This window comes from Pipistrellus kuhlii, unplaced genomic scaffold (genome assembly GCF_014108245.1).
Source record: "Pipistrellus kuhlii isolate mPipKuh1 unplaced genomic scaffold, mPipKuh1.p scaffold_m20_p_3, whole genome shotgun sequence".
Taxonomy (NCBI): domain Eukaryota; kingdom Metazoa; phylum Chordata; class Mammalia; order Chiroptera; family Vespertilionidae; genus Pipistrellus; species Pipistrellus kuhlii.
The window spans coordinates 115170720-115187098 of record NW_023425529.1 but is presented as its reverse complement, the minus strand read 5'-3'; the positions used below and the strand labels follow the sequence as shown (position 1 = coordinate 115187098).

At 32.6% G+C, this 16379-nt stretch overlaps 1 pseudogene; it reads right to left on the bottom strand.

Moving 5' to 3' along the window:
• Window positions 1-15008: 15008 nt before the first annotated feature.
• LOC118729421 lies at window positions 15009-15938 on the bottom strand (annotated as a pseudogene).
• Window positions 15939-16379: the final 441 nt, after the last annotated feature.

Genomic DNA, 16379 nt, shown 5'->3' with positions numbered 1-16379 from the left:
TGTGGCTTGTTGGTGAAGTGGGTTGGTGATTAATTTGCATATTACTCTTTTATTAGGTAGGATAAGTCAATAAATTATCCACTATAGGCTTGCCATATAATGACTCTCTCCACTCTAAAAAAAATTATCTTTTGGTGACACATATTTACATATTTTATTTTCCTCTCCAATGTCTCATCATTTTAAAGGTATTTATAGATTGCATATATATATGTTTTTTCTCTTAGACTAGTGTTCTTAACTTCCTAATTATTTTTTACTTAGGACATGGAGATAATTATTACCTGTGAAATTCCTCTTACCTGTGTGTTACAAGTCTTCAATTCTATCTGTATCTACAAATGAAAGATTTTCTGCAAATTTCTTCATTTATTAGCTGAATTCTTCAAAAACTAAAGAAGTGTAAAAGGTTTAAATTTTATCATATCCTTACAGTTTTCTATTGCTTATCTAATGTGTATGCTTGATTAATTTCTAAAATTATGTAACAAAGTTATTTCTTTTATTTAAAAGCAAAGTAAAATAAATATGCTGACAAAACAAATATTTTAGCATAATTTCAAACTTTTCCAAACAAAATTTTTACAGTTGATTTAAGTAAAAAAGATTTTAAAATTAAATATCAATGTTAGTCACATATAATTTTAAAAGTTTTCAGAAACTCAGTGTTACTACTTTTGAATTCTGGTTCAAATTCAAATGTTATTTTTAACATTAGCCAGAGTTGAACTGACTTTTTAATAAATATGCTTATTGCAGTAATTTTGAGATTATTTATAAATGCCTTGTTTATATTTAACCTTGTCAAGCACAAGGAAAGATTTTGTTAATTAGCTGGGATTATAAAATATTACTCATACCCTTTTATTTGTGATAATTGCTGGTCATTAGAGGTGCTTACATTAGTTACAAAATTAGTAATTTTTTATTTATATTTTTAATATTTAACATTAAATTAATAAGCTTGAATTGAGATGAATTTCAAGTTGTGGTAAAGTTAAATTTTGGTTCAAATAAAGTAAATAAATAAGAGAAAAAGAATATATGTATTTTATAAAAGCAAGCATAAAATCTAAGTTGTGTAAAAGAAAGTACTATGATTATAATGAGAACTTCATAATAATGAAGTTTTGAAGGAAAATTAATGATCATCAAATTCATTCCCTTCAATAATAAAAATTATTTACCCAGTTTTACAATTGCTCATGATCACTCAACTAGATACTGGTTAAATTAAGCTAAAATTCAAGTGTCTTGCTCCTGGCTGCTATTGTTGTGATTTTGCTATTGCCATTATGTGTTCTAGAAATTATACCCAATGATGAAAAATTTGACTAAACAGAAAGAGTACATCTCTACCTATTTTTATATTATAATTCCTTTTGTTAATGATCTTCAGCTAAGTTTCATATTGATAATGCTTAGAAAGTTTTTAAGCTTAGAGAGCCTTGCATATTACACTATATTGGCATGATGGTAGTTTTAGGTATAGATATGTTAAATCTCCTCATGAGTACATAATAAATCTTTGGAAACACTCCAGTACTTTAAGAAGTTAAATGGTCTTCAATGACACCGGACCGTATTTAGCACTGGGACTAAATTTAAATAGTGTTTCTACATTGAATCAAACAGAATCACACAGTGTGAAGTGGGGCTCCTAGAGACTCCACTAGTTTGACACACTACCTCCTGACCTGTGTAACTAGTTTGACACCTCTGAGGTCTAACTGTTGAACAGTTATTATTTAACAACAAAAATAGATTTTGAATTGTCTCAAAATCATGAGTCTGAAATAGAGTATTTGACGATCTTTCTCAATTCTAGGATTCTCTTACAGTCTTCCTTGGGGTAAAATCTCAGAGGCCACCAAACGCAGTAGTATATGTCCACAGAGTATAACAAATGTATCGGGTACATTTCAAAGCATTTTGCATTATTTTCTTACCTATGAAATATAGTCAACTTTCATATTAATGGTTGGTTGTTAGAGGTTTTCATTGAAGGATAACATAGATTCAGAAAAGTGCACATATTCCCAAGTATTTTTCAGTGTATTTTCCAGAACTGAGCAAACTGTGTAACCAGTACCCAGATTAAAAACCACTATCCAGAAGTTCACCTTGTGTCCCTTCCAATCACTAACAGCCCCACCCTTAAGTAGAAATTATTTCCCTGACTCCTAATATCATAAATTAGTTTTGCATCTTTTGTGCTAGATATACATTGTATCATGTATCCTTTTATTTCTAGGTTCTTATGTTTGACATTATGTTTGTTAGATTTATCAACGTTTTTGGATGGATAGCTCATTAATTAATTCTCAGTTTTATAAAATATTCTACTGAGTGATTGATTATATCACAATTCATTTATTCTTGCTATTGCTAATGGACATTTGTTAATTTCCAATTTAGGCTATTACTGATCATACTATTGTGAACATATTTTTCTATAAAATATTCAGTTAACTCAGCATTTTTTATTAAAAAGGCCATACCATTTCCATTACATTTCCATGAAGCATTTTTTTAAGCATACATATTTTAGGATTTGATAATCCAAAGCAGATTTTTACCAAATAGTTTTTCTGGGGAGGAAATTCAAAAATTGATCAAATGTTATAGTAATAATTTGCTCAGGAAGAAATTTTAAAGAATTGGGAAGAATATAAAGGTCTAAAAACAAATTCTGACTTTTTTTCTGTGCATTCAATTTGCACATAATTAGATATACAAGTTTTATAATATCCCTATATAATCATTTAGATTTCTTTATGAAAATTCAATGTATCAAATAATTACCAATATTTGCAGATCATTAGTCTTTTCCAATTAAGTGTAACACTAATAAATAAGACTAATTTTCCCAAAATTATATTCTTTGTTAGTGACTCCACATTGTTACCTAGGTGTATTATTATTTCAAATAAAATGTTATTTTTATTGGCATATCACTATAGAAAAGCATGGAGTTTAGATTTAGAATTTGCAGGAGATAAAATATTTTCAGAGACTGTTTCCTACTCTATAAGAATGAAAACAATAGTAATTCATACCCTACAACATTACTGTAATAATCAAAAGAGATAATGTTTGTAAAACATCTCACCAAGTAAGAAATACATACTGATGAAATAATCTTTTCTAAAGAAAGATAATATAGTACACAATCCTAGGTTTACGTCAGACTCAACTTACATCGAGTTTTGTGGTTATGTCACCATTCTTATTTATTTATGAAAAAAAAAAGTTCCATCATTTTGATATATGTACATATGTGCTTTATGTTTTTTATTATTTATTTACCACAAGTAAAAGTCAGGAATTATTATCTTTTATTATTTATTATTTATTTATTTATTTATTTATTTATTTATTTATTACTGTTTCACTTCATTGATGCTGTGTATGTCCTTCATATGAGTGACATAAGTGCTTATGTAGGTGGGTTCCAACTTATGGCAAAAATTGCCTTAGGCAGTGTGGTAGGAATGGGCCTCTAAGATAGCTTGTATTGGGAAATGACAATTTCGTGAGCTTGATAGTCAAAATGATCAAGTTCAAAAGCTTCTATGAATTTTAACTTTATTGTGGGTTTGGCTATTTGCTCAGAATGCAGATTGCTCTCCATCTTCCAAAATATCATTAAATATGCTGAAATGACATAACCGGAAATTCTGACAAAAATTAAAATTGTCAAATCACCAGAGTCATTAGAATTTGATTAAGAAAAACAATAAAATTTTATTCATGTTTATATCATGAAAATTGGAAAAGTACTTGTTCTTCTACTCTCCCTTTGCCTCAGAAATTAAGAGTTAGTACCAATAAAAAAACTAGACACTTATTCCTCAACTTCTTGGGTATATTTTTGTGTGTGTTATCACATTGTGTCATCACATTGTGTTATATCACATGCTACTGTATTGCATCACATCCTATCCTGCATAGTCTAAGACTATAGTATATTTGGATGAAGTGGACAATACAATAATCTTACCTCTATGTTATTAAATAGAATTTATTTTTGTTCTCCCAGAACCTAAAAGAACAAACAAAGTTGATTTAGATATGATTTAACACATGCCATTTTTGGAAGTATGATATACTTAAGAAAATTTCTAGAGTAGGACATTTGTCAATAGTATTTGGAAATTTGATATTTTTCAAATTACATTAATTCTCAGTGTCAGAAATTAAAGAGGACAAGTAACAACTGACATCACATAAATACAAAGATTGTAAGCAAACACTATGAACAACTATATGTCAACAAAATGGATAGATTCTTAAAAAAAAATACAATCATGAAAACTTAGTCAGGAAGAATAAAAAAACTTGAATAGACTAATAAAACTGATGACACTGAAGCAGTAATAAAAATTTCCAGCAAACAAAAACCCTGGTCCAGAAGGATTCACATGGGTGGTTTACCAAATATTCAAAGAACTAACACCTATCCTCCTTAAAGTTTACAAAAAGTAAATAAATAAATAAATAAATAAATAAATAAATAAAATAAAAATCCAAGAGGAAAAAACACTTTCGAGCTCTTTTTTATGAGGCCATCATGATATTAATTCCAAAATCAGATAAAGGCACTACAAAGAAAGAGAATTATAGGCCAATATCCCTAATGAAGATATATGTAAAATCCTCAATAAAAATATTAGCAAATCAAATACAACAATATATTACAAAGCACATACAGCATAATTTTATTCCAGGAATGCAAAGCTAGTACAATATTCACAAATCAACAAATGTGATACATCACATAAACAAATTGAAAGCAAAAATCACATGACCAGATCAATAGATGCAGAAAACACATTATAAAATCCAGCATCCATTTTTTTATAAAACTCTCAGCAATGTGGAGAGTTTCATACTCCAAGAAAATAAAGGCCCTATAAAGAGCCTACAGTGAACATCATACTCAATGGTCAAAACTAAAACCATTTCCTGTATGAATAGGCACAACACAGGAACGTCTGCTTTAACACTCTTATTCAACATAGTACTGGAAGTCCTAGCCACAGTGATCAGAAGATAAAATAAAAGGCATCCTAATTGGGAAGGAAGAAGTAAAAGTGTCCTTATTCACAGATAACATTATATTCTATACTGAAAGCCTTAAATAGTCTAAAAACCAGCCAACCAAACAAAACAGAAAAAAAAAAACCTATTAGATTTAATGAATGAATTCAGCAAAGTAACAAAATACAAAATTAACATCCAGAAATTTATGGCATTTTTATATACCAACTAGAGGCCCGGTGCATAAAAATTCATGCACTGAAGGGAGGCGGGTACCACAGCTCAGCCTGCCCCCTCTCACAGTCCAGGAGCCTTCAGGGGCAGAGGCGACCCAGAGATCAGGGGAAGGCAATGCCCCCATCACACCTCTGCTGCTGGCAGCACAAGCATTGGCTGGCCCTAGTTACCTGAGCCTGGGAGGCTTGCCTGTGTCTCAGGCCAGTCCTAGGCAGCTGGGCAGCCATCATCCAAGCCTTGCCTGTACCTTGGGCTGGCCATGGGCAGCTGGGGGACTGAGAGCAGGTCCGGCTGCACCATGCTCCTGTACCCCCATCAGGAGTGAGGGACTCTGGTGGGGCTGAGGTCACTGGGTGCTGCCATCTTGTGGCTATGGGCACTGCCATATTTGTGATGGAGTGACGGTCAATTTGCATATTCCATTTTTATTAGATAGGACTAGAGACCTGGTGCACGAATTCGTGCACAGGTGGGGTCCCTCCACCTGGCCGGTGATTTGGGCCAATCAGGGCCATGGGAGGTTGGTCATGGCAGTGCACTGACCACCAGGGAACCGCTCCTGAGTTGAGCATCTGCTTCCTGGTGGTCAGTGCACGTCATCAAAACTGGTCATTTGTTCATTCGATTGTTCAGTCACTTAGGCTATTATATATGATGAACTCAAAAAAAAAAAAAAAAACCCACACAAAAACAAACAAACAAAAAAGTCCATTTACCACTGCAACAAATATAAGTTAAGAGACTTAGGTATAGTCTTAACCAAGGAAGTAAAAAACCTGTACTCAGAAAACTATAGGATATTGAAAAAAGAGATAGAAGAATATATAAACAATATTCCATGTTCATGGATTGGTAGAATTAATATCAATTTAATGTAATCCCTAGTATAATACCAAGGGCATATTTCACAGGTTTAGAACACATACTCCAAAAATTTATATGGAACCAAAAAAGACTCCAAAAGACTGCTGCAATCTTAAGAAAGAAGAACAGAGTTGGAGGGATCATTATACTAGATATCACATAGCCACTATAATCTAAACAACCTCGTACTGGTATAAGAACAGGAGTATAGATTAATGGAACAGAACAGAAAACCAGAAATTGGCCCAAGCCATTACACTCAATTAATATTTTACAAATGAAGCAAGAGCATACAATGGAGTAAAGACAGTCTCTTCAATAAATGGTGCTAAGAAAATTAAACAGGTACTTGCAAAAAAGAAAAAAAAGAAAAAAAGAAAGAAACTAGATCACAAACTTACACCATACACAAGAATAAACTCAAATGGGTAAAAGACTTAAATGAAAATCATGAAACTATAAAAATCCTAGAAGAAACCATAGGCAGCACAATCTCAGACAGTATATTATCCTAAGGTAAGAGAAACTAAGGAGAAAATAAGTATATGGGACTACATCAAAATAAAAATTTCTCAGCCAAAGAAACCATCAACAAAATGAACATATTTGCCAATGATACATCTAATAACTTAATTTCTAAATATATATATATAAAAAAACTCATACAACTTAACAAAAGGAAAACAATCCATTAAAAAAAATGGGCAAAAACCCTGGCTAGCTTGACTCAGTTGCTAGAGCATTGATGGAGGGTTTGATTTCTGTTCAAGGGAATGTACAATACATTGGTTGCAGATTCCCCAGCCCAGGTAAGAAGTGTATGTCAGAGGCAACCAATCTCTCTCTCTCTCTCTCTCTCTCTCTCTCTCTCTCTCTCTCTCTCTCTCTCTCTCTCTCTCTCTCTCTCTCTCTTCCTTCTCTTTTTCCCTCCTCCCTTCCTTCTACTCTCTCTAGAAATCAATGGAAACAATATCCTAGGGTGAGGATTAAAAAACATATGGGCAAAGGACTTAAATAGATACTTCTCGAAATGGGACTTACAGATGCCTAAGAGACATATAAAAATATCAAAGTCACTAATAATCAGAGAGATGCAAATTAAAACCATAATAAGGCATCACCTCACACCTGTCAGAATGGATACCATCAACCAATCAACAAACAACAATTGCTGGTGAGGATATGTAGAAAAGAAAACCCTTATACACTGCTGGTAGGAATGCAGACTGGTGCACCACTATGAAAAATAGTATGGATAGTATAGCGTTTCCTCAATAACTTAAAAAATGAACTTCCTCCAAGTATGGTTTGGTTCAATAGATAGAGTGTCGGTCTGAGGACTGAAAGGTCCCAGGTTTGATTCCGATCAAGGGCATGTACACTGGTTGCGGGCACATCCCCCGTAGAGGGTGTGCAGGAGGCAGCTGACTGATGTTTCTCTCTCATCGATGTTTCTAGCTGTGTATCCCTCTCCTTTCCTATCTGTAAAAAAAAATCAATAAAGTATATATTTTTAAAAATGAACTTCCATTTGACTCGGTGATCCCACTTCCTGGAATATACCTTAAGAAACCCAAAACTCCAATCAGAAAAAAAAAAAAAATTGTATGCTTATGTTCATAGCAGCACAAATTACAATAACTAACATCTGGAAACAACCCAAGTGCCCATCAGTAGATGAGTGGGTAAAAAAGCTGTGGTACATTAACATTATGCACTACTATGCAGCTGTAAACAGAAAGATCTACCATTTGAGACAGCTTCGAGGGACCTGGAGAGTATTATGCTAAGTGCAATAAGCCAGTCAGTGAAAAAGTATCACATGATATCACTCAATGTGGAATCTAATGAATAAAATAAAATACATTGATGAACAAAACAGGCCCAGAGACATGAAAACATCTAACAGACTGACAAATCTCAGAGGGTTCAATTCCTGTCATGGGCAAGAATAGAGAATTAGGACAAAGCATAATGATGAATGTTTCTTTGGAGAGGAGAAAGAGCTATAATATGGCAATTCATGCACTAGTATCTACAGATCCACAAAAGAGCAATATGTGGCTCAGCAGAGAGGAACTGAAATGAAAACACATCTCTGTCTGAATTGGAAGTGGAAACTGACTTTCTGAGACACACTACTCTACTCAAACTCTACCTCTTTGAGTCTTATCTATATACTTCTCTATCCTTTTGAAATGTAATTTTACCAGAGCCTAGATGCTCTATCTTCTTTTATGTATACCAACTTAATAAAAGCTATTCCTTTTAGATGGTCATTTATCTTCCAGTTCTCAGACCAGATTTTGTTCTTCTCATGCCCTGAATATCTGCAAAGAGCAAGCTTTGACTTCAAAGCGAGGTTCTCTCAGTAAAGAACAGGCAGTTCCCTGAAACGAAGTGTGGTAAATGATAGTGATCACTTTAAGCAGAGGTGCTTTCCAGTTTCCTCCATTTATATGTTTTTAGAAATTGTATCTCAAATCTTAACAAAGACAACACAAAATGAGAACTAAAGACAAAAGCATACATATATGAATTTTTAGATTGCTTAAGGATAATAACCTTCTAAAAACGTTTGATATATACCTTGTTCAAAATTACTCCATATACTTATCAAATTTTAACTGAGTCAAATCTCTTAAAATTTTATTTAGAATCCTCATATTTATGATTATTCATAATTTACCATTATTTTATATTAGCAATAAAAATTAAACTAAAAACAACAAAAATAATAGAATATAGTAAGAACACATCTTTATTAAGATAAATGAACATTTTATTTTAGTCTATGTTACATTGTTATTGAAAGCATTACATATACATTTAAAAATATTTTATGATAAGATGCTGGGACCTTGTAACAACTTAAATAATAAGTCTAATTAAAAATGTATTTTTCTACCAAAATACAGATCTTTAAATGGCTTCTTGCTTTATGTAATTTTAAAATTGCAATTAAAGATTGAAATTTATGCTGAAACCGGTTTGGTTCAGTGGATAGAGTGTCAGCCTGCTGACTGAAGGGTCCCAGGTTTGATTCCAGTCAAGGGCATGTAACTTGGTTGTGGGCACATCCCCAGGAGAGGGCGAACAAGAGGCAGCTGATTGATGACTCTCTCCCATTGATGTTTCTAACTCTCTATCTCCCTTCGGTTCTGTAAAAAATCAATAATATATATATTTTTAAAAAGACTGAAATTTATATCGCAGCCCTAGCCATGTGCCTCAGTTGGTTGAAATATTGGCCTGTGCACCAAAGCTTGTAGGTTTGAAACCATATCAGGGCACATACCTTGGCTGCAGGTTTGATAATCAGAGGAGTATGGGAGGCTACTGATTAATGTTTCTTTTTTTCTTTCTCTCTCTTTCAATCTCTCTCCCTCCCCCTTCCCCCCTCTCTCTCTCCCTTTCTCTCACTCTGAAAATCAATGAAAACATATTCTTAGGTGAGGATTTTTTTTTAAATTTCATCACGTTCTAAAATACTAGACCCAAAATGAATTCCAATAAAAGATAAAAGCAAGTATCTCTAACATGATATAGAAATAGTTGAAATAATAAAATTCTAAGTTATGCATCAATAATCAGTTCCATTATTTGTGTATGAAAAGTTCTCATTTCTCATGATCTAATTGTCTTATTTTTCTGCAAATGTATGAACTAAGTTTGGCCATATTAGAAAACAAATCCAATGAGTATTTTTATATAGATAATTCATATAAAATATGGTAAAGCCTCTGAAAATATATTCTGCTGCATATTTATGCCACTGTTCATCCAAGTCAAAATTATTTTTATGATATAGACATTATTTTCATTCTAAATTAAATGTGGAATTTATCATAAGAATTGTAAGAACATCATCATTTTAATTTATTATCTTGAGAAATAATATTGGATTTATATATGAATTCTGATTCAAGATTCTTATTTCAAAACACTTTGCTAGCATATATTTTATGTATGGCATTCATTTGTTCTACCTTGTCTATTTTAATTAAATCATCATTGCACTATGATTTTTCTCTAACTTTGGATGATGGGTCCATCATTGTTTGTTTATAAAAGCTGATTGGAAACAAGGCATTCATTATGTTGTGTCTGATAATCTGTTCACTTCATAATCACAGGGCAGTTGCTGTAGTTGCATCTTTGTTATTAAGTTTTTATATAAACATTGTGTTCTCTCATGATTGATTTTCATCAGGAGCATAGTCTTTATATTTGCAGTCAACAAATTTTTCTCCTTTATGCTACTTTACAAAATGCTCTTCAAACATAGAGAAATTTATATTTTGAAGAAAACCTATATTTCAAGCATTCTTTAATAAATCTTTCATCTACAGATATGCTATTTGAGAAAATTAACAAGTATCGATAGAATGTTCTTCCCAAAGTGTATGGATTGTCTATATTTGTTACCTGGTTGAAATCTAGTTATTTTGAAACCTTCATTCTTTGCATCATTGTAAATTCCACTATGGAAAAAAAGTTTTCTATACACAGTTTATGAGCATTTAAAAGAAGAGAAATGTTAACTTTTAAAATAGATCTTTGGGTTGATTGTCATTCCAGAAAATGTACTGGAGAGGTAGGTGTAAGGAATAGTTTGTTATGGTTTTCTTCTGTCTTTCAGTATGAGATTGAAATGGATTCTTTTGGAGGAAAATAATCAAACTATGGAGAGTTTGTATAAGATATGGTAGCGTAATAACTTGCCTTTGACTTTTAGTCATGTGTATGTATCAATATTGGGCCTACAAAATGCATCTAAAGATTTCTGAAGTAATTGCCATCACAAGAATTCAGAGGCCTTTGTAGCATTAACTAGTCTGTACTGTGAACTACCAGCATGGCCCTTGAGTTTCCACATTCTTATAGCCAGTTCATTAAACTTACATTCATTAGAAATTTGAAAGGTATCTAATCAGACTTTATATCATTTTATTTGGAAAGATGTTATCTACAGTCAAACTCTACATTGCCAAAGAAATATTAAATAATTTAAAGTTATAAATCACTACAATTATTATACAAAATATTTATAGAATATTAATTTATGCAAACACTTGTGCTAGCATTGTAGAAAATGTATCACTGATGATTGTAAATTATTTAGTAACTTACTCTGATTCATAAGAATAGCTATGCTGCCTGATGATTCCCGTATGAATCATCTGGGATGACTGAAGGGCATCTCCCCCAAACCTGAATAGGATTATTGCTCGCTGCCAAACAGCTCAGGGCATCTTAAATCTACATGTTTTTGCCTCCTGTTGGCCAAACACCTGAACAGCTGTAGGCTATTCCCCAAACTGGCAATGCTTCTAGTAAACTTTACCTTTTGAAGTGTATTATCTCCACCTTACCATAGGACAAATTGTGTTAATAAATAGCACTGGGTCCTTAGACAAGGGGTAGTTTTTTAGCTCCTTTAGCTGAAGAACCTCTGAATCCCAATGCCTTTCAAAATTATCTTTCGTCTTTAGACTTCTTCTTAAATCTATGCATCAGCCCCTTTCTCCAGATTGCAGCACCTCTTGTTAATGCTGGGACAAGAATCCCAGCACTATGCATAAAGAGTTTTACAGGGGGAAAAAGTGAATACTGTGACTTCTTTTCTATACTTTAGAAACTGCTAAAAGTATACCTCTTCTTTCTGGCCTAGGATCTATATAAAATTATAATTTTTAAATAGTATGAAAGATTCCAAACATTAAAACAGGTTATTATAACCTATTTATAGATGTTAATATTTTGTAACATTTCATTCTGATCTCTATGTTAAGAGATAAATAAAACTTTACAGTTTAAGATCCTATTTTTCATCTTTTGCTTCTCAAGTTCTCCTCACATATAATTACATATGTAGTATGTACTATTTTAATGTATATCTTGGTAATTTTACCAAGTGTACATTTATATATAAATAGTATATTTTATGTTTCTAATTTAATTCTGCATATAATTCATTTCCACCATATTAACTTAAATCTATTTCATTCCTTTTCATGCTATACATATTATCCTAATGTATAATTGAACCAGGTTTTGAATAGTCAACTCCCTTTTGAGGAACAGAAAAGTTGTTTTACATTTTTGCTGTTAGAAAACTATTATTGCAATATCTCTTACATATTTGGAAGAATTTCTCTATGGAGAGAGCAAGAGGTGAACTTTTTAAATTTCAAGTTATAAGGATATTAAACTCACTATAAGCACATTTCTTTAATAAAGCTCTCTCAAGTTCCCGTTTCCTTATTTTATTGTAAAATGTGGTATTATATATTTTTAACCTTTTTCCAATATCTTGGGTATGAAATGATATGTAATATTTATTTTGTTGCATTATGCTGACAATTGGTATGGCGAGACATTTCAGTGTTCATTGACCTTTATGCTTTCTTTCCTGTGAATTATTCTTTCATATTCGTTGTTGACTTTTCCATTGGTTATCATTTTTGTATTGATTTGCAAGGATCCTTAAAAAAAAAAAAATACAAATTTATTGTTTTCTTCCTAGTGGCTTAAGTATTGTCTAGTATTGCCACCTGTGTCACACAATAAGTTCCCACAAAGGATATCAATCATCCTTTAGGTTTTTTATTCTTTTTATTGACTTATTTATATCTGTAGAGCACCAATCCTATCTTATTCATATTCTTTAATATTGTCTAGAAATTCAAATGTTCATTTAAGTCTAGCTTCATGGTAAATAATATATAAACATGGCATATTTCACAATTTTAAAAAGTCTAATTCTATGCCATTGAATATGTTTTAAATTTTTCTCCACACAGTTTTGAATATTTTTGTTAGATTTTTTTCTCTATAATTTATAGGTTTAGTAGGTATTAGCTGAGCTATTTTTAACTATATTTTCTAACTGCTGCTTTTGTCTAGGAGCACCACTGCTTTGGAATGGTAATTTTGTATTCAACAAACTTACTCAATATTTTTCTTAGATATTTTGTATATTCCATTGGATTTTTCATGTAGGCATCATATAGTCACAAATAAAAAGAATTGTATTTTTATCCAGTCCTCATAGCTAATATATTAATATTTTTATATGGACTAAAATAGCCAATAAAATACTAAATTAGAAAGGACAGCAGACTTTCTTGCTTCATGCTTGACTTTAATATAATCTGAATGACCCAATGAATCAATTTTCATTATTTCTTTTATATCCATGTGGCAGTGGAGGCAATTAGAGATTACAGTGATTGGCTTGAGGAAACAGTGAATAATATTGGAGTCAAAGCATCTCAGTTCCAGGTCCATTGTTTATACTATATATCATATGGTAATATAGTATATTGTGCATATACTATTGTATATATATGCATACTACCTATAGAATATAGTATATGCTTATATTATGCTATATATACTGTTTTCTGAAGTGCGATGAGGAATTCTTTTTCTATCATTAGTTTGCTTTAAGTATTTATCATTAATTATCTAGATCACTTTTAATTACTTATTTTCTTGTTCATGGAAAAAAATAATGTATGTAGTTTTTGTAAGTCTGTTTATGTAATCAATGTATCAATACATTTTCCAATATTCTAATATTAAAAAATCTTTTCAATTCTAGTATGATTCACCTTAGCCAAAATTTGTTTTTAGTTTATGTTTAATATAAATGTAATTAACTGATATTTTGATTAGTATTTTTGAATAAATTAGTTTATAATTTTTCCTTTCATGTAATTTTAGTTTAGTTGTGGCAACATTTGTACTATTCGGAAAAAAAGTCTTGGAAACAAATCCCTCTTTATTTACTATAATTTTTAACCATTTTAACTATGTTTAATTGTTCAGTGTAGTGCTAGTTACATGCACATTGTTTTGCAACTATCACCACCATCAATCTGTACAACTTTTATTTTTTAATCATAAAATACACATAACATTTGCCATCTTAGCCATTTTTGAGTTTACAGTTCTGAAGTGTTAAGTACATTTACAAAATGCTTTTCATCCAGCAAAATTGAAACTCTACACCCATTAAACAACTCCTCATCCTCCCGGCCCTTGGCAACCACCATTCTATGTAAGTTTCTATGAATTTGCCTATTCTAGGTACCTCATATAAATGGAGTCCTATAGTATTTGCTTGTGTGTCTGGCTTATTTCACTTAGCATAATGTCCTCAAGGTTCATATAGGTTGAAGCATGTCTCAGAAATTCCTTTTGAATATTGAATAATCCACTGTATGCACCACATTTTGTTTACCCATCCATCGGTCAAGGAACACCAATAACATCTTTTAGCTGTTTTTCTCTCTCATTAAACTTTGTTTTAATGGGCCTCAAAATTCTGTGACAGATTATTGGTAAAATTGTTACCATTAAAAAACACTTATTTTAAAAATTAATAACTTTAAAACTGCCACACACACACACACACACACACACACACAAATAAACTAAAAAAAATAATAATAATAAAATAAAATAAAAATTCTTCTTTTCTTCTGGTCAATGCATTATAATCATTAACCAGTCTTTCACTATTATACTTAAGGGGCCAATTGAGACAAAGAATCCTGAGACTGTTCATCCACCAATGATTAAGACTGGGGTGGCAGATATATATGTTTGGAACAATCAGTCAACCAGTTGCAGTGAAGTACACTGATCACCAGGGGGCAGACACTTAATGCAGGCGCTTTCCCCTGGTGATCAGTATGCTCCCACAGCCAAACTCCCGTGGTCCCTCCCCCCAGCCCTCCTCTTGGCAGGCAGGGTTTGATCAGCCTGGCCCAATAGGCCCTGATCATCATTCAGGCCTAGGGACCCAACCTGTGCAGAAATTCATGCACCAGGCCTCTAGTTGGGGATAATATTCATTTAACTTTTTGAGTGTTCTGGGAAGACTTGCTGACTGCCAGCTCCAGGTACCTTCTAGTCTATTGTTTTGATGACATTCACAGTGACTGTCTACTCATATTGTGACCAGTTAAAAGATGAAAAGGAGGCTAGTCATGGAGGCTCTCAACACACACTGGCTTGCTAGGAACCATATCAAAAATGGCAGTATCAACAAATTTCAAAAACTTAGGACCATCTTCCCAATTTTTCTCCGAATAATGATTAGTCTTTTCCTTAAGCTTAACAAACTTGTAAGCAATATGAGCTGTGTGACAATTCAACACAGGTGCATTTCTAGCACTGATTTGGCCTGGATGGTTTTCAGGATAATTACCTGAGCTATGAAGCCATCTGCTTCCATTGGTAGATCATTTTTTCTGTCACCAGCCATGTTGTGTTGATGTACATCTTTGACAGATACATTCTTGATGTGAAGCCCACATTGTCATCAGAAAGAGCTTACTCAAAGCTTCATTGTGCATTTCAACAGACTTTACTTCAGTTGTAACATTGACTGGAACAAAGATGACCACTGTGCATGGTTTGAGAATAGCAGTCTCCATTTGGCCCACAGGGATAGAACTAATATTACCAATTTTGCAGACATCCTGGAGCGGAAGACACATGAGCTTGTCAGTTGGACAAGGTGGTGGCAAGATGCAATCCAGAGCTTCAGACAGTGTGGTTCCACTGGCATTGCCGCCTTTATGGGTGACTTTAAATCCCTTTAATCCGGGCATGCTAGCATTTGGATCCAGTTTATTGTCACTATTCCAACCAGAAATTGGCACAAATGCTATTGTGTCAGTGTTGTCACTTTTCTTAAAATAGGTGCTGACTTCCTTAATGATTTCCTCATCTCTCTTCTGGTTGTAGGGTGACTCAATGAAATCCATTTTGTTAACACCAACATTGTTAACACATATAAAAAAAAATTGTCAGCAGAAACCAGTTTGGCTCAGTGGATAGAGTGTCAGCCTGTGGACTGAAGGGTCCCAGGTTTGATTTTGGTCAAGGGCACATACCTTGGTTGTGGGCACATCCCCCGTAGGGGGTGTGCAGGAGGCAGCTGATCGATGTTTCTCTCTAATTGGTATTTCTAACTCTCTATCTCTCTCTCTCTTACTCTCTGTAAAAAAATCAATAAAATATATTAAAAAATTAAAAAATATTTTTTTTTTATCAGATTGGATTTATGTTTGCAAAGTTTTGTGAAGCCCACCAGCCATGTGAACATGGTATTTTTCTGTAGGAAGCTTTTCTTTAAAAAAAAAAAAAATTAATTCAATGGCTTAGATGGATACAAATCCATTCAGAAATTTTGTTTCTAATTAATCCAGTTTTTT